The sequence below is a fragment of the Sphaeramia orbicularis genome, chromosome 5 (assembly GCF_902148855.1).
Source record: "Sphaeramia orbicularis chromosome 5, fSphaOr1.1, whole genome shotgun sequence".
Classification (NCBI taxonomy): Eukaryota; Metazoa; Chordata; class Actinopteri; order Kurtiformes; family Apogonidae; genus Sphaeramia; species Sphaeramia orbicularis.
This window is the reverse complement of record NC_043961.1, coordinates 59,251,363-59,271,100: the sequence shown is the minus strand read 5'-3', so window position 1 is coordinate 59,271,100 and position 19,738 is coordinate 59,251,363. Positions and strand designations below refer to the sequence as shown.

General features: G+C 37.3%; 1 pseudogene; it reads left to right on the top strand.

Moving 5' to 3' along the window:
- The window catches only part of LOC115419774 (metabotropic glutamate receptor 7-like), a 598,752-nt pseudogene that overhangs the window by 338,267 nt on the left and 240,747 nt on the right, over positions 1-19,738 (top strand).

The window sequence follows — 19,738 nt, the reverse complement described above, 5'->3', positions numbered from 1 at the left end:
TATCTCCTGAATCTGTGTAAACTTTCATTTGAGTGGACAGGACGTTTGTCTGTTCTATTCTATATCAGACTGATGTAGAATCAGTCTGGTGAGGATTTTTTTGTATGAAATTTATGGTGTGGTGGCAAGGATTAGTGGAAATGCCAGTAGTAGACGCTCATGCTGGATCTGTCAACCCCTAGTCTGGGGGGAGGAGCAGAGGATACCACGCTCTACAGTATTTTTAAATGTGACTGCAGTACCAGTTTTGGCCACAGTCCCACAAACGGCACCTTTAATGTCTACTTTGGATATCTGTATGAATGTGTCTGACTTTACGTGTTATTTTTGTTCCTTTTTCATATCAATCTTCCACACGCACTGATACTGATAGTTCTTTCTGGAACAGATTGCTTAATACCTCCGTCTTGATTGAGTAGAACTAGCGAAAAACACAATCATCAGGGAGAACATTCACTCTTTTTCATTTTGTGGTTTCCAGTGAAGACACAAAATTGCACAGGACTCTTTTTATAATGATTATATGTCATCATCATCATTCTGCCAGAGAGCTACCATCAGCACTACTGTATCTGCAGAAATCCAATATCTTATTCAAACTTGGGGGTTTTATTAAACTTTTCCTCCATGACAGGAATAATGAAAAAGTTTCCCTTCAATACATGCCTGCTGTGTTCTTTCAGACCCTTTTTGTCTCCATCAGGTACATGATGCAGGTCAAATGTATCAGTTGGACAGTGTGTGTCACATGAACTGGCCTAACCCAGGTTCAATGATACACAAAGAGTCTTTTATATAACGTATACAGTCTTTTTAATGCGTTTGTGTCAGTGTTGATCTGTGGAAACCTGTGGAAATGCTCAGCTGACTTTTAACAAAAACAGAACGGCATTGATTGCCTTTTCACAAAGATGACAGCATTGAAAAGTCTGTCATCTTTGAACATGCACAGCTGACATTTCAAACAAAAACACCGTAGATAAACTGTATTTGTGGTGTCAGCTCTGTTAACAGGAAGATTTGGACTTTAAATGTTTTCTGTTTTATGTAAATACTACACTGACACGCTTAATAGAAATACCTCTATAAAAGTCATACAGTATATTATGAGTGTTTCCTGTACCGTTGTATTCTTACCTTATTGTACTCTTATTGTACAACACACTGGGCCTTTATATCATGTTCATGTTATTAGACCCAGATTCATTCCGAATCATCTACCATGTATAAGCGCAAAACTCCCAAAATGAAATCCCTAAAATTAGATTCTGACTGGTTGTCCTTGAGACAAGGCTCTAAAACAGAGGTCTCAAACATGCGGCCCAGGGGCCAAATCCAGCCCCCCAAAGGGTCCGTTCAGGCCCCTGGGATGACTTTATGAAATGCAAAAATTACACTGACGATATTAATCATTGTAGTTCAGGTTCCACATGCAGACCAATTTAATTTCAATCCGTGTATCATTCATTCATTCATTTTTCAATTTAAAACCAAAAATCAAAAAACAACAAAACAACTCGTTTTTTTGTTTTTCATTTTCAAAACCTGAATGAAAAATGGATAACGGTTCGTTTTTCCATTTCCCGATTTTGTGCTCAAATGAAAAATGGAAGAAACAGATAACGACCATTTCATCCGATTTTGCTACTTTCAATATAGATAAGTTGTCTGACCCGGAAGTAGTCACTACAAGGGAAAAAATAAACAAACGGAATCATGGCTGGAGTGGAGGAATATTTTGCTATAATTAAGCAGCTGTTTGATACGTACAGAAGCGTATTACATTCACACAAAAAATTAATTCGGCTCTGTTTTTTTCAATGAACAAGAAAATTATCTCGTTAATTGAGAAAAACAGTGCAGAATTTATTTTTTTCTTCAGAAAACAGTATCTTGTTAATTCAGAAGTCGTCCCCTGCTGGTCCACAGCAGTAGTATCTGTGTTGGATAAAGTACTGGATCTGAACTAGACTCAGTAAACCTCCTCAGTCCCAGTAGATCATGCATATATTCACTGGGGTCAGTCCACGCTCGACTGGAAATGCACTTTGGATCAGCTGGTTCTGGGCCCTAGTTTTGGACCCTGGTTGTCAGTCATGATGAAACCATGTATATTTGTTTCAGGTCCAAATAGCGCTGATCCCCTCCACCCTGGATGTCAGGATCCTCCATTTGTGTCCACATGTCAGTGTTCATGGACCACTTGTTCTTTGGTAGCTTGTACAGATCAATGTCCAGTCCAATTGTCCTTAATTTAATTTCATATTTAACATTTTCCTGGTCTCGCTGTGTTGAGCGTGGTTGGTTTTTGCCAGTCAGTCTGACTGAAAGGGGCGTGGCCCAGGGAGGGAAGTGACGTATGTGCATACAGGTCTTATTTCTGTCTTTGTGCATAAGAAATCAATATAAGTGAATCCCCAAAGGAACTTTGTGTTGGTAAATGCAAGTTCTGCAAATGTACAGGATTTCAGTTCTGTTCAACATGTTGATGCTCATATGAACTATGTTTTCAGCTCAAAAATGTCCAATTTCATCACAATTAATGCTATATTTTCATGTCACAAATGGCCAAGTTCTATTTGAACTGAATTTACCTGAAGAACAAATATTCTATTCTTTTAGATTCCCCAGTTGTTCTTACAAGATTCTATCCTATATATCACATGTTTTATTTGTACAGGTTCAATCTGGAGTATGGTGCTGATCCATCCTGCTTCTGTTCCACCAATACATACATGAAGAATGGCACACGTCACTTTTTAAATCAACAGTTTTCTAATAATGAGCATTTTTATAAAGAAATAACAATTCTATATTGTTCTTTCCTCTTTAGTATAATGATAAACTATACAATAAATAATAATTATTCTAGTTTTTGCACAGGGATCATTAGTGTAAACGCTGACATGGCTGCAGAGCATCAGTATGATGGGATCCACAACAACCATGTCACATCCGTCCACTGACACATTTAGTGTTTTTGTGTCAGCTGGGATTGTTTTAGATCCACAATACCAACATTTATGAATAAGAGGAGAATTAGCAATAGTAAGTCTATAAATTTATTCCTAATAAAGTACTGGTACTGACCAGAGCATCATGGGTAATGTCACGTCCGTCCACCAGTAAAAGTTTTCACATACACGTGCTATTCCAAATCCAGTATTTCTGAAAATAGAGCTTCCACTGTCAAAGAATATCAGTAGTCTGTGCACAAATGGATTAGCATTATTTACACGCACTTCTATGCATTTCTGACAACTTTTTTTTTTTTTTTTTTGGCAAAAATGGCCACTCATTTGACCCCCTAAGGAAATTTTAGCCGCTCTGTATATTGTCCATTTTTTCTTCACATTTCTTGCTGTCGTCTTATGAATGTACACTGTGTATTTCATCAGATTATAACCCAGTAACATTAAAGGGCTAAAGGTGGTAGTCATTCAGCTCTGTTTGAAATCAGGCATTAAAGACAAGCACTGTGAAAAGTCAACACATTTTTTTTTCTTCCTCAGGGGCTATCGTGCATCACTAGTTTGATATCCCATTTTAGACTGTGCTGTCACACAGTGCCATAACACTGCTTGTCAGAGTAATAACGCTGCAGATGTTCATAAACTCTGGGTGCCTGGAACAGGTTAGTAGGATGGAAATTTATACAGTAAGAGACAGGGAAAACTGCTCATTTGTCCAGGCATCCATTTTTTTGGGGGGGGGCGGGGCGTTACTTCTTCCCAGTGTTTGTCGCTCTTGGCTTTTGTTGTCACATGTTTATATGTCAAAACTCAGTAGCGAGGAAAAAAAAGAAATTAGCCCAGGCTCTGCAAACCAATGACAGCGCATGCGATTATAAGCAAATCAAAGTCTTATCTTGTCTTTACTTTTCAGACCCTGCAGAACAATCGGGACTTCCTGCTTGTTATGTAAAAGTCTGTGCCGCTCGTCTGAACATAACCATGAAACAGTCGCTGATAATTGCTGAGCCTAGACACAAGATAGGGAAGCAGAGCAAAACAGAAAAGGCAGATGACCAAAAAAAGAAAGGGAATAAATGTACCATAAATAAAAAATAAAAACAGACAATAGACTAAAGGTCCGAGCAGAGGGAGGAAGAACAACGACACAAAGAAAGGTAGGAAATAAACAGAAAATGAAGCCGAATGCAGACTGGAGCCTGTGTGAAGTTTTCCCCTGTGGCAGTGGATTCCTGCTGCGTCTGTGGCATCCAGCTGAGAGGGATTCACTTCCCAGAGTCAATTACACCCTTTAATCCACAAATTTTAGGCATTTAATATCAGGCTTGTGAGAAATATCAAACCAATGGACTGTATACAAGCAGAAAATGTCTTATTGTATCATTGCACTTTTTTGTTTTAGCTGCTTAAATGCAGTATTTGGAGTCATTAGACTGAACGGCCTCTGTGGCCAACGGTACAGCAGTGATCAGGTTAGAGCTTCAAAACAAGACCTGACAACTCCATCAGATTCATCCACTGTCCCTGTGTTATAATTGGTCCACAACATCTGAGGGTCAGATCTACTAAAGGTTTGTGTCAGTGGTGTACTGGTCCCTGGAGAAGTGGGTATACTGTCAATTTTTTCCCTTTTTTTTTTTTTTACCTCCGCCAAGGAGGTTATATTTTTGCCGGTGTTGGTTTGTCTGTTTGTCTGTCTGTGTGCCAGATAACTCAAAAAGTTATGGATTTGGATGAAAATTTCAGGAAATGTTGATACTGGCGCAAGGAACAAATGATTAAATTTTGGTGGTGATTGGGACACACACACACACACACATACACACACACACACACACACACACACATACACACACACACACGGGGGGGGGGGGGGGGGGGCCCACCGATCTGCCTTGGTGGAGGTCTGCGCTCTCTGAGGGCTTGTAGTTTTTTAAAGTAGTCCAGAAAAACACTGTTTTAGGGTGTATTCACACCTACCACGTTTGGTCCGTTTAAAACAGACCAGAGTTTGTTTCCCCAGAAAGTCCAGACTTTTTTTAGGTGTGAATACAAACATGCGAACTCTGATTTGAACCAAACAAGCGGACCCAGACCACCTAGAAGAGGTGGTCTGGGTCCGCTTCCAAACGGACTCTGGGCCGGTTCACTTCTGGTGTGAATATAACCAACCTCAAACTGAACCAAACCAAGGAATCTTGCGCCTTTTTGTGCTTGATGAGCCACCGTAGCCGCTGGAAGTAGCCGAGGTTTACGGGTGGTCAGAGCTAACAGCAGCAGCTGTGAGCTGTGGACAGACGTGGTGCAATGAGGAGACTGAATGTGCCACTGACATTTGGTCAGATGCCTGTATAATGAAACTGGCTCCAACTGAACTTTTCTTGAGTGTTAACATTATTTTTTGAAAATTTGTGTCAGTAAAAATACAATTTATATTCCGAAAATGATAACTGTATGTAGGAGTACCACGATTATTTTCATCAACACTGGCCGTCTCTGGTTCACCCCGCCCCCGACTTTTCTGTCAAATGCTAGTGCAGTTCGTCACATGCGTGCTTGTGTTCACGCATTTTGGTCCACTAGCAAAAAGTGCAATGTGAATGCGATCCGACCCAAATGAAAAAAATAAAGTCTGCATTTGATCCGAATCAAATAAGCGGACCAAAGGACTTTTCAGGTGTGAATACAGCCTTAGAAACAGTGACTCTATTTAGTTTAGCCAAAAATCCATCAGTAGTATTTGTTCACTATTATAAAATGATCAGGAGCAGTTTGTAGGTTTTACTGGACACACAAGCAGCTGCAGGAATGGAAATGGATTCAACATGAGGCGAACACAGGATAACGTTAGCCTTTCATAACGTTAGCCTTTCATAACGTTAGCCTTTCATAACATTAGCTTACTCACACAGTTTAACTATTGGCAACAAAATTTCTCCTCTAAATGTGCAGTCATATGTCCAGTAGTTTAAAACAGTGACTCATTCTGAAACCACCTTAAAACTTACCTCAGAATTCTGGATTCCATGAAAGTAAGCTCTCTAGATATGTGTCACTCATTTAAAAGACGTTTATTCTGCCTTTCTTGTTCGCATTTCCAATAATCGCGCATCTTTCAATGAGACGTGCAGTGACCTGTCAATCAGCTGGGGTGGCACTGGCACCTGAGGAGGTGTCCAATCAGGTTCCAGAGGTGGACAGCGCTAGTTAGCAATATTTTCCTCGGCATGACCTGCCCGACTGTTTTTTTTGTGTTTTTTTTCTCATGCCTGTACTTTTCATTGCTCCCCTGCTGTATAATGCCTTTAATGTTTTATGTAAAGCACTTTAAGTTGTCTTGTACATGAATTGCCTTGGTTTCTCCTTCTTAAATAAGACATGGATCAGGTGTTTATTCAGTAGAATAAGGTGTGTTTTTGTTGGATTTCAACAGACACAGCACTGGAATGGCTGTCATTTTTGCAGACATGATGATTTCACAGGAAATTGCAGCGGGATCAGAATTTTTTCCAAAGCTGTATCTACACAATCAATTTCTTGTTGATCCAAAACGAAACTCACATTTTCAGTTCATTGTATAAATCCGCCACATTTAATATCTGTTACTAACCTCATTAATGAACACAGTGAGTGCACATTTGGGGACAGTACTTGCCATTCCTTTTTCATTTAAAACCTGTTTCTATTCTGTCTCACTTCAGTTATTCGAACATGTTATTATCTCCACCAAACAGTCCCCTTACTGTCAATATGATTATATTCAGTCAGTGGATGTTACTTTAAGATAAACTAATATTATGTCTATTTATTTCGTTTTGCCTATTCTTCAAATAATTGGTCAAGTTATTACAAAAGAGCCTCTAAAGTGTCCATTCAGCTGCAAATTAGAAACTGGACTGATTTGTTTTGACTCCCTTGTATTCCAAAATATCTCACCTCACAGGACGGCGAAACCACCGACCTTGTTTATGGTTCACGAATTAAGGGAACGCGAGCTGAAAATGTTCAATTAAAAAAAATCCAGCTCATTCAAGACAAAATGTTCAGTCGGTCTGATTACAGGCACAGGCTAAGGAAATAAAAATAAGAGTTTAGTGCCTACACATCAACTTCCCTTTCTGTCCACCACCTACTTGTGTCTATCCTCTTTGTTTGAAACGGAGCTTGTGGCTTCAGCGTACCCATGTGTACGAGGGAGATAGGAGGATGTGGATTTGAATTGGACTGTATGTTGAAAACATGATTGGTATCTGCCAAGATGGATGTCCTCGTGCACATTAATGTGAGAAAACTGGAACTGACTGGGAGCTCACTGGAAGGGCTCCCATTAATCTAACACTTAACACTGAAACCCAACTGAAAACTCCTGATGTTACTGTATTTTATTTTGTGCAACAAGGTAGACAGCCTTCAGTGGCTTGAAATGTGAACTAAACAGACATATTTCACTTAGCGGAGACGGTTTATTCCCATCCATGTTTTTGTACATTATGTGGTTACCCAGGTGTCTCACTGCTTAGGTTGTAAAGTGGTTATATTTGGATGCTCAGGAAAGATGACATATATCGTAGGCTTCTAATGGTACCAGTGATGGCTGCTCATCTTTCCGACAGGGGAAGCTCATTGTTGGCTTACATCAAAAAAATCGTCAAGTTATTTAAACATAAATTCGGCCCTCCGTTCCTTTTTAAGAAAATGCTCAGTGAACTTATCGTACACAGTAGACGTCTTTTCCAGGGACTTGATGGCTAGTTCACTCCGACCTAGCCGACAGTATGATTGATTTAACTATCTACAAAACGATATTAAACTCAAACAAGAAATGATTAAATTATGGAACTGAAACAAGGAACACGTTGAAATTATGTTAAATTGAAACAAGGAAGTACAATGAGTGTGTTTTATTTACAGTGCAAAAAATGAACAAGTAATTTCCTAGTGGTTTCTCTCTCGATTTCACAGCAGAATGTGTGACAGTATTAAACTGAACCGTGTCAGTGAAGGAGGAGATCTGAAAACAGCTGTCAATCAAACAGGATTCAGCCTTTCGACTGATCCTCCAATCAGCACGTGGAAGCTTAGCGTCCGGCCCGGCCGAGCTCCGCCCACAGCTCCAATCATTATGTTGTTTTCTCGGAGGGTCTACTTTTTTCTGATACACCCTTTAATGCATAATAGAATTAATAAATGACAAGATCTAAAGCATTAATCTGAAACAGTTTTCGCACATGACATCCAAGGCAGTAAAACGACACTCAAAATGAGGCAATATAAGGTTTTTTTAAATCCTGTTTTGACATATATTGTACGTGTCTATATGATTAAAATTCCCTGCCACAACAGCCTAGGCTTTAAATTAAGATAATGAATGTACACACTACACATTATGAATAGCACTTTATAATTAGTTATCATGCACCACTGATTTGGTGACATCTTTTATTGTTAAGTACCTGAATGTAGCCAGATGTTGTTGTAATCAACCTGCAATTAAGCATTAGCCGTGGAGAATGACAAGATGTGAGATCAAGGGCAACAAAAAGCCTCTTATAATTTATACAGTATACACATTTGTCTCTGTTTTGGCCTTTAGTTCAAGTGGGGAAAAAGGCTTCAAGGAGGATATCTGTTACAAGACGGGCAGAAAAAAAGTGTTGTGTGCACCATCATTTGCAGGGTTTCAGTGATTTGTCAAAAAAAACAGAGGGGCGGGTGGTGGTGTTTTTTTTTTTGTCTATAAATCATGAAAAAACAAGCAATCAGCAGACCTAAATCTTTTTTATTTATTAATTTTTTTTTTTTTATAATTTATTTTTTATTGACATTCAGAATCAAACATTCACATTCAGTACATCCCATGTACATAAAGCATACATCTGTTGTCTGCTCTAAATGCCAGAACAATATTTTTGTTTTATGTCAAATAACCAAATAAAAGAAAGAAAAGAAAAAAAACTATGAACAAGTAGGGAGTGATCTTTTCCATTCAACACAAACACTGATTTGTGAAAACAAAATCAGGCCTATAAGGTGTGACATACAGTAGTTGACCCAGTTTTCCCAGTATGATGCAAATTTCTCCAATTTGTGATTAACAAAAACAGTCTTTCTACAGGACACCAGCCTAAATCTTTTTTAAGTTCACAGTAGACCCTATTACATGTCAAAATGTTGGACATTCATCTTAAATGACAAATTAAAAATACATGAAACATTTAATTTTCTTCAACGGCCACACCTGCGATGTGGGAGTGGCCTAATGAAGTTTCAGGACCATGGATAAGGACCGATCACACCAACATGGGAGAGGATTTATGGCCAATGGGAAACCCAATTAGACTGTAAAACCCAACATTAAACCTTTCTTTCAATGTTTTTTTTTTATTAATAACAGAACATGAGTAAAACATTCACTAAACAGGAAGGAGATTTTTGATTTTCTGAACAAAATCCACCCGTGACACAACGCATAACCATACCCAGACATGAACAAATACAAACAACTATTGAAAAAATGTATGAAAAGACAGAATGAATATTATAAAAAAATATTAACAGCCATGTTTAAACAGCATTAATAAGTGCAATATAAAAGAACAATATTTTTTTTAAAATGACAATAGAAAAAAGAGCAAGGGAAAAGAAAATAAATAATATAAAAAATAATTAATACATTAAAATTTATTTACTTATTTGTTTAAAAAAAAAAAAAAAAAGGGGGGGGTGCTCAGAGATTATTGTTGTGGGTTTCTCATAAAATACCAAGAAGGGGCACCATATTTTGTAAAATGTATTCTCTGATCCCCTAACAGTTTATCTGATCTTCTCTAGACTCATGCAGGACAACATGTCTCTGAGCCAATGGGAATAATGGAACATAAAAGCTACAACGTAAAGATGCAGTTGAACAGGTTAGATTAGCATCTGCAGGTGGAGAGGGAGAGAGAGAGAGAGAGAGAGAGAGAGGGAGAGAGAGAGAGAGGGAGAGAGAGGGAGAGAGAGGGAGAGAGAGGGAGAGAGAGGGAGAGAGAGGGAGAGGTATGTCGCTGTACTTATGGAGAACTCCCTCCACCTGCTCTTATGTATTATTCCCTCGTTTTAGTCATCTCCCCCCAGCCCCCCCCTGTTTCTGATTTTTTGATCCCCCTGTCTTACAAGCGGCTGTATGGTTTGCATGTATCCATACAGCACAGACCAATGGATGTGAAAACCAGAGGGGGGAGGTTTGATCCCCCCCCACCCCCAACAAATTGTTGCACCCTGGTCATTTGGGTAAACAATGAACACAGAGGGTTTGTGACCAGTATGTCCAACAGAAGGAATGTATTAGGTGGAGTGAGGATGAGCAGCATTTGGGTTTCAACGTGTACCAGAGCCAGACTTCAAACCTCCAGCCAAGGAACGGAGACAGAAGGACGGAACAGCCAAGCACTCCAACAGACCAACACAACCTCCACACAGACGGCATGATCCACACAAGACCGAAAAAACCCCAAGGAAAACAGGCTAGGAAGAGCGAAGCCTCATCCAAGTGAATGTTGGAGGAAGACCAATGATGGGCAGACATGGGGGGGGGTCCAGCTTAAGGAAGAGGAGCCAGAGGAGAGAGAGAGAGGGAGAGAAAGAGAGAGAGGGGGACGGAGCGGCAGAGCACATGGCTGAAGAGCATGTGCTGGGAGGCAGAGCAGAGGATTAGAATGATGCCTTGGATTTGGAAATATTAGAAAACAGAATGGTATCTATCCCGTTGGCAGGGTCCCTTTAGAGCAGGGGTCTCAAACATGCGGCCCGGGGGCCAAATGCGTCCCCCAAAGGTTCTAATCCGACCCGTGGGATGAATTCGCAAAGTGCAAAAATTCCACAGTCCAGGCTGTGGAACTCATTTTAGTGTCGGTTCCACATACAGACCAGTATGAGCTACAGTCAAATAATAACAGCAGAAGAACCGACAGAAAAAGAATGACTGCAGATTTTCTTCTTGGTTTGATGTGAAAAAAATATTACATTATGTCTGTAAATAATGACAACTTCAAATTTTTGTCTTTTTTTAGTGCAAAATATAACATTAAAATATGAAAATATTTACATTTACAAGCTATCCTGTAACTATAAAATGTGAATAACCTGAACAAAAATGAACAACCTGAAATGTCTAAAGAAAATTAAGCACAATTTTAACAGTTTTCTGCCTGTTACTCAGTGTTTAGTGTCTTTGTACACTGTAAAAAAAAAAACCCCCAAAAAACCCCATTAAAAAAAAGAAATATTCCAGCAGCTGGGGTGCCGAAAAATACTGGAAAATAATGGAAAATAACCATCTCATAAAAATATGGTAATTTTCCATAATTAAAATACAGATTTTGCCCTAACTTTACATGAGATTTTGCATATTTTTTTTTACTTTTTAATGTTTAATAAAGAAAATTTTCTTGTATTAAAACAATCAAATTACCTATTAATATGTATATATATATATATATATATATATATATATATGTAAATATTTTTCAGTGAGACTCAGTTGTCCAATCCACTGATAAAAACTGTATTTGGACAGTTTATCAGTGCTTATACATGTTCTACATTCACAAAAATACATTTATTCAACATTTTTGTTGTGAAACCTCCTGTAATTCCACAAGATATTTGTCAATTAACAAACAAGTCTTGTTAACTTACAGAATAAATACTTCTTTTACGGTTAATTGTCAGTAATTTTATTTTGTTTTATTATGTTTTTTACAGTATTAAACTTGAAATTAACAGTTTATTCTCATGAATAGAAAAGAAATATTTGTGAAATTATGATACATTTGCAAATGTATTTTAACTGTATTTTTCTGTGAAAAAAGAAAAAATTTCTTTTAAAAAATGGAAATGTTATGGTTATTCACAGCTACAGTTTTTTCATATTATTATACATTTGACATGTAAAATCACAGTCTGTTTTTGTCATTTCATTGATATTTTCCTGTATCTTAAAAATACAGGAAAAATCTGTAAAATAAACAGTAAAAATTCTGCTAAATTACATATTTTTTTATAGTGTAGATCTGATCCATAATGCACATATAGAAATGATAAGTTGAAGTATAATGTTGTTAGAATTGTACTTATTTTTCTTAAGAAATGTCAATTTTTTCAGGTTATTCACATCTTTTTTGTTTGAATAGTTTATAAAAGTAAGTATTTTCATAATTTAATGGGATTTTTTGCACTAAAACAAAGACAAAACTTTGGAGTTGTCATTATTTATAGGTTATTATGCTATTATTTTACTGGTCTGGCCCACTTTAGATCAAATCGGGCTGAATGTGGAACCTGAAAGAAAATGAGTTTGAGAGCCCTGCTTCAGATGGCTTTATGCTTCTATGAAACTGGTCCTAAAAACAGGACATGGGGCTAAAAATTCAAACCAGATGTAGACTAATGTTATGAAGCAAGTTTGGAATCACTTTGGGTCTATTTAAAAATAAATATTTACTGAGATAAAAGAGAAACTATTTTTCATTTTGAAGCGTGCATACAAAAATCTGCATGTAACATGGACACCGGGTTTCTATAATAAACTCCCCCCTCTTCTTCTTTCAGGTTTTTTTTTTTTTTTTTTGTCCAATACCCACACTATTACACAAGACAAATCCACAGACAACTCAGTGATATTGGAGTTTTCCCCTAAAATTCTTTTGCGTTTAGATATGTTTATTGAATTTTAAAAATACGAACAATGAAAATACACACAGGTATTCTCACACATAAAAAAAAGAGAGAAAATCAAACAAAACCCACTTAACCCTCCCAAACCCCTTGCTGTCACCAGATACCTGTATGTATGGCACTGTAGATATAAATAAAATTACATATCTTAGAATATTACATACAAACATACATCTTTCCCCTGAAATTAGGACTCGTCAGTGTTCCAGCAGTGCACCGATGATTCTGGATGCAATGATTCCCCCAGTGTAACATGGAAATAATTGTTATAAAATACAGTTATTCATCTTTTCATGGTCATCAGCTATCCAATCCAATCCAACTTTATTTGTAAAGCACTTTAAAACAACTGCAGTGGACCAAAGTGCTGTACAGAAGAAAAATTAAAATCAAAATAGAAGAATAAAATACAAAATATATTTATACACACAGAAACTGTACAAAAACAAACAAACAAAAAAGGTGCTATACAGAAGAATAAATAAAACCCAAATAAAAACAATAAAATACACGAATAGATTAAAAGCCATACAATTAAAAACAACAATATAAATAAAATAAACAAATAGAATAGATAAATAAGAACAACAAACCACTACCAAATAAAAAAATGTAGAATAAAGATATGACCCATTTGGACGTTCAGAGGCTCCGTAGTTACCGTGGAAACACCGCCATCTTCTACAACATTGATTCACCAGTAAAACCCATGGAGTTGGATCAATGACAGTGGATGGACACACTGGGTTTACGTTGAGTTAGTGATATCTTTGCTGAAAAAGTCACATTTTCTTCATTTTTCTCTGTTTTCGATAGAATAACCTTTGAATTTACTCGGATTTTTCATGAACATCTGCATGATCAGTGAATTAAATACAGGAAATACATTATTTATAATGAAAAACCTCAAAATAAAGAGGATAATATTATTTAAAAATTATGATAAATCAGTTTCATCAGGTTAAATAGAGAGAAAATGTATATAGCAACTGCCACAAAAGTACCACTGGGTCTTAATGGGTTAAAATAGACCAGAAAATGCAATGTGTACATGGCACACACACATTCCTGGGTCATACTCTCACCATTCGATGTGTTTGCCTGTGAATGTGGTGTTTGCTCTAGGCCAATACTGTGAGGTCAACAGCTGACCCTGTATTCTGTGTCTTATAAAAGGTTTCCCTCCAGGCTCCATGACTGCGTCTAAAAGGTGAGACAAGTGCAATCTTTAGCATCTCATAATCTCACAGAGATCAGCAAAAACACCAACTATCCCTTCGGGTTTGGTATGAAATATTCCCAAAACAAATTATTGTGTCTATATTGACACTGAATCTGTTTTTGTTCTTTGTTCTTGTTTGAGAGCCTTTGCAAAAGCCTGTGTGGGATAAAAAAAATGCTTTAAGGTAGTACACAGACCAAAACAACACATAGCCAAACAAACAGAAGGTATCAGGGGTCACAAACTAAAACTGGAGCCAAGCTCAGACTCTAATGGGCAAAATTAAAAGCTGATGGCTCAAGTAACGGCCAAAAAAAAAAAAAAGCTACAGGAGCAAGAGCCAGTAAACAAACGGAAAAAAAAAAAAGTCAATTACTGATCCTTTTTTTAGCTGGAAGCTGAGAAAGGAAAACAAACGGGAAGATTAAAATCTAATCCTTAATCTGAAAGAAGGTGGAAGTCGTTCCGCAAGGTACTAAAGTCGTAATATTTACATGATGAGACACAGAATGAACTAATGAAAGGTTTGTTTGACAGAACAGATTAGAGCAGACAAAGGGCTGAGTGGAATAATAGCAGTGACTGAGCATCACTGTCCTTTGTGATGATACCATTATGTAACTACCAAACTATTGCCCTGTTCACACAAACATGGATATCTATTTTCTCTCTCTCTTTTTTGCTTTCCAAAATATCTCTGTCCACACAACAATACAAAAATGACTGAAAACTGATCCAGGCACTCAGAAAATACAGTGTTTCAGTCGGACATCAAGCTGTGAACACAGATGTCCAATGGATACGGCGTCGTTTAAATTCAGTAAGTTCTGTTACCAACACCTCATCTGTTAAAGTCACTAGTCACTTTTCCATTGGACATCTGCGCAAGACTTTACCGATACTTAGTAAATGTCGAAAAAACAGAAGTGCGCAATGTCAGTTTTTCCATTAAATCACAAATGCGATGATTTGTTTATTTATTATCGTCAGATGACAGAAGTCAGAAGTCATTCCATAAACATGGCGACAAACGTAAATACGGTGTTGATTTACAGATATTATTATTATTATTATTATTATTATTATTATTATTATTATTATTATATATTACCCCTCTATCGCCCCATTGCCCCCCCCCCGCAACAGTATCCCAACGTACCCTGGGGGGGGTGGTACCACCCAGGGGGTACTGTGATGTACTTTATTGTGGAGGTCCGGGGGGCACGGGGTGATTGGCAATTGACCTAACATGCAGCTTGATTTTGATATTTATACAGACTAACCCCATTTCGGTCTCAGCTACACCCCCCCCCCTATGCTTTCTCGTTCCAAACGCCCCCCCGATGGTCTTCCAACTCCCCCCTGGGAGGTGGTACCACCCCCGTTAGGAAACACTGGCATAGATGGAGTGTAGACTGAACATAGTTTTTATAAACAGTCCATAACATGTGAGTTACTCGTGTAGAAACCTGCTTCATACTCATGGGAGGTCGTTGCTTCTACCAACACTAAGAAGAAAAACACAGAGACAGAACGAAAAGACAAATCCATTTGGTGTGAAGTGGAAGAGATGCTTGGCATGATCAGTGTCAGCGGCTAAGGATCGTCTCCTCCCGTCTCTTTCCTGTGTGTCAGATTAGTGTTTAGTCTGACGCCACGGCCACAAGGATCCATTGTGACAAGCCGCCATAGAGCATTCCCACTGAATTAGCCAAGTGCCCACGGAAATAGCCCGTGGCCGCGGCACTCCAAGCCAGCGTTATACAGAAATAAACAGTTCAAGTATCTCTCACTTCATTTGAATACATTATAGAGGCAAGACTTACACATAGACAGGCAGTGAAGGGTTAACCCTTTCATGCATAGTGGTCACTACAGTGGACAGCTATCGTGCAGCTGTTCTTATCGTATTTTCAAGGATTTAGTTGTTTTAGTTCCACATCAGCCAACACAGTGGAAGCTTATTCATCATCTCATACACTGCAATACATACCATTACTGTAACTTTGCTGCTCTTGATAAACCTGATCTGCAGTGACATGTTTGAGTGTAAATCAGGCAGTTGTTATTGTTGTTAGACTGTCATTAACATTAATTTTATTATTTTTTTTGCATATAATAAAATAGTATATATATATATATATATATATATATATATATATATATATATATATATAAATAGTATATAGTATAAAAAAAAACAAAAACAAAAAACTACACATTTTTGAAAAATTACCCCCAGTTCTGCATTTGATAATTTCTGGAACTGTCTTTTCTGGACGTCGGTAGGTCGGGGATTGGTGGATATTTGTCCAAATGTACAGACCCAGGTTTTCATGCATGAGTGAGTAGGAGCAAATAATGCAATCCAAGTTAAAACTGGTTTGTGCGAAGTAGCGGTGGGATTTAAATCCAATCAAAGGTCATGGGAGGGGACAATGGGCATCCATCTTGTTTTCCACAAAATTGCCAGGTTACAGCATTAACACTGTAGCCACCATGTCAGTTTCATTTCTTTACCCATGGCAGCTGTTCCTAAAGGGTTAAAGGGTTAGTATCTATTGATCCACTAATTCTATCAATACATGTAAATAATTGGTGTAGAATACAGTTCTTCATCTTTTCATGGTCATCAGATATGACCCCTTTGGACGTTCAGAGGCTCCGTAGTTACCATGGAAACACCGTCATCTTCTACAACATTGATTCACCAGTAAAACCCATGGAGTTGGATCAATGACAGTGGATGGTTTATGTTCAGTTAATGATAAATGTGACTGAAAATGTCATTTTTCCTCAGTTTTCTCTCCTTTTGATATAATAACCCTCAACTTTAATCTGAGCTTTTATGAACATTTTCTCATCAGTGAATTAAATACAGTAAAATTCCTGATTTATACTGATAAAATATGAAATAGAGAGGATAATATTATAAATAAAGGGTGATAAATCACTTAAGAAAGGTTAAATATAGAGAAAATTTAATTTGGGAACTGAAATAGAAGTAGCGCTGGCTCTTTATGGGTTCAGGTTTTTGGGTCAGGGCTGGTGAGTGTGAATTAACCCAGGGTTCAGAAGGGCCTTTTCCTATTGTGTGACTAATGTTCCTGCTGATATTAGACAGTACGAAGTTAAAATCTGAACTGGAATCTCATCTGTTTGCTGTAACGTTTGTCTACATTCTTAACCTAACAGACTTCCTGTGGTGGGTCAGGTCCAGTCTCAGTTCGAACACAGTAATCAGTATTCATAGAATGTAACTGGGCCTTTCCGTGAAACTGGGTTTATTTGGTATCGGTCACTTTACCAGCGTTTTAGACCCAATAATAAACGATAAATTCAGACATATTTTGCCCCCAGGATGGACCTTGAATTTCCCGCAGGATTAATAAAGTATCTATCTATCTATCTCTCTATCTCTCTATCTATCTATCTATCAATCTATCAATCTATCTCTCTATCTCTCTATCTCTCTATCTATCTATCTATCTATCTATCTATCTATCTATCTATCTATCTATCTATCTATCCATCCATAGTGATGACCTCAGATAAATGCAAAAAAAATTATATTCTAACTCTGAGCCATCCCATAATTAATTGTTTTTTAATAAAATATTGGGGCCAAAAATAGGACCAAAACTGGGACGTGAAAAACTACCTAGGTGTCAGTGCATTAGATCTGAAAAACATCGCTAGAAATGGTCTTAGATACCGCGATAAATAAAGACACTAGTTGCTTTAGCATTGACCCTCAAATTGCATGAACATAACTTGTGCATAAAAATGTACCTAATGGAAAAACAGCAATTTCACCAAAACTCACTTTAGAATTAAAAGTTTTTTGCACTGGCAAGAGGTGGTTTTTCAGGTGTAGCGAAACTGGTATATTGCGCAAAACTGTAATGGAAAGACCTTTTTGCGCCACTAGAGTTACATGAACAAAACAAAAAAAAAATGTTGACAGACATTACAACAAGAGAAGAAGAGGAGTTTTAAAACAAACATGGCGCCGTATGTGTGGACACACCAGGAAACTGAGTCATTTTTGAATTTAGTACGAGATAGAGGGGTAACGAGCATTCTAGAGTCAAAACAACACATATTTTGGTTCATTGACATGTTTATGGAATGACTTATCATGTCAACTCGTGATAATAAATAAACAAATCATCGCATTTGTGATTTAATGGAAAAACCGACATTACGCACCTCTGTTTTTTCGACATGTAGTAAATATCAGTAAAGTTTTGTGCAGATGTCCAATGGAAAAGTGACCACTGTGTTAAATGTGTCCATCCAAGTGGTTTTTCTAATCCACACGTGGGTTTTTCATGAATCTCAGTCTCATTCCAGGTTTTGTATGTAACCCATCGTGTCCACTTGTGTTACATGCGGAACCTGCCCATTTAAACACAAATAAATCTTCAGTGATATTACAACAGTGGTTGTATTTGTGAAACACTCTGCCTTGCATATTTACTTCAATTCCCAAAATGTACCTGTGAGAGAATAAAAAGATATTTTTAAAAAAATAGTCGCATGTAGTTTTCGTGTCCTTTTCCCTCAGGTCTGCAGGTGCACCGCTATATGATGTATTTATGACCATGGGAACATTTGTGAATTCAGAGACTGCCGATAGTTAGGTTCAAATGAACATTAGTGCCGAGTAATGTTTTTTTTTTTTTTGCTTGTTTTTTATTTATTTTTTAGAATTTTATGTATTTATTTCAAACTTGCAAAGAAACAAAATAAAACAAAACAAAGCAAAACTAGAAAAGCAATCGGAGAGCGCAGACCTATGCCAAGGTAGATCAGTCACCCCCCACACTTTAAGCCCGGAATTTGTATTTACTAAAATGCTTTAATTACAATGTACTTAAATGATTTCAGTTTTATTCCATTACTATAAAATGTTCAGTATATTCTACTAATTTGTAGACATAGTCGAAAGTACGAAAAAGTTTAAGTTGAATAGATTTAAATCACTAAGTTTTAGTCATGACCACACCTTTTTATATCCACATTGCATTGTGGGTATTGGGCATGTTGTTGAAAATGTGTTCTTTTTCTGTGCAGGGGTTCAGTGGGGTTGTGGTGTTTGTGTTAATTTGGACTTAATGTGTTATGTCAGTGTTTATTGGCCTTTTTGTGTTTGTTTTTGTATTTTTGTACAGCTGCACCATGAGTCAGAGCCAGAGGAAGAACTATGGGTTTAGTGTTCAGCTAGGCTAGATCTAGTTTTGTAAAAAATCTTTATGCCACGCCAAAATAATAGCACTTCCTGTACTGGTAAATTGCACTGTGCTGTCTTCCTGCTTAACTTCCATCCACGCTGCAATATATTAAGATGAATAATTTCATAAAGCAATTTATACTGCAAAAGATTTTAATTTAAATCAACTCGGAATGAGTCCAATGCACTGATGATATTAAGTTGGTGATTATCCGAAGCAATTGACATTGCAACAAATTTTGAGTTAAATTAACTTGGCATTTAGTGTGTTGTACTTGAAATAGCAATTCCATTCAAATCAAGCATTTAAGTTTAATACACTCAAGTTTTCATTACTCATTACTTAAATTTTTTAGGGTAACCGGTTTACTCAAATTTTTAAAGTAAACTCAATTTATCCAGTCTTACAGTGCAACACGATCACCACCAAAATTTAATCATTTGTTCCTTGTGCCAGTATCTACGTTTCCTGAAATTTACATCCAAATCCGTCCATAATTTTTTGAGTTATCTTGCACACAGACAGACAGACAGACAGACAGACAGACAGACAAACCAACGCCGGCGGAGGTAAAAAGTGGGTTTAGATAA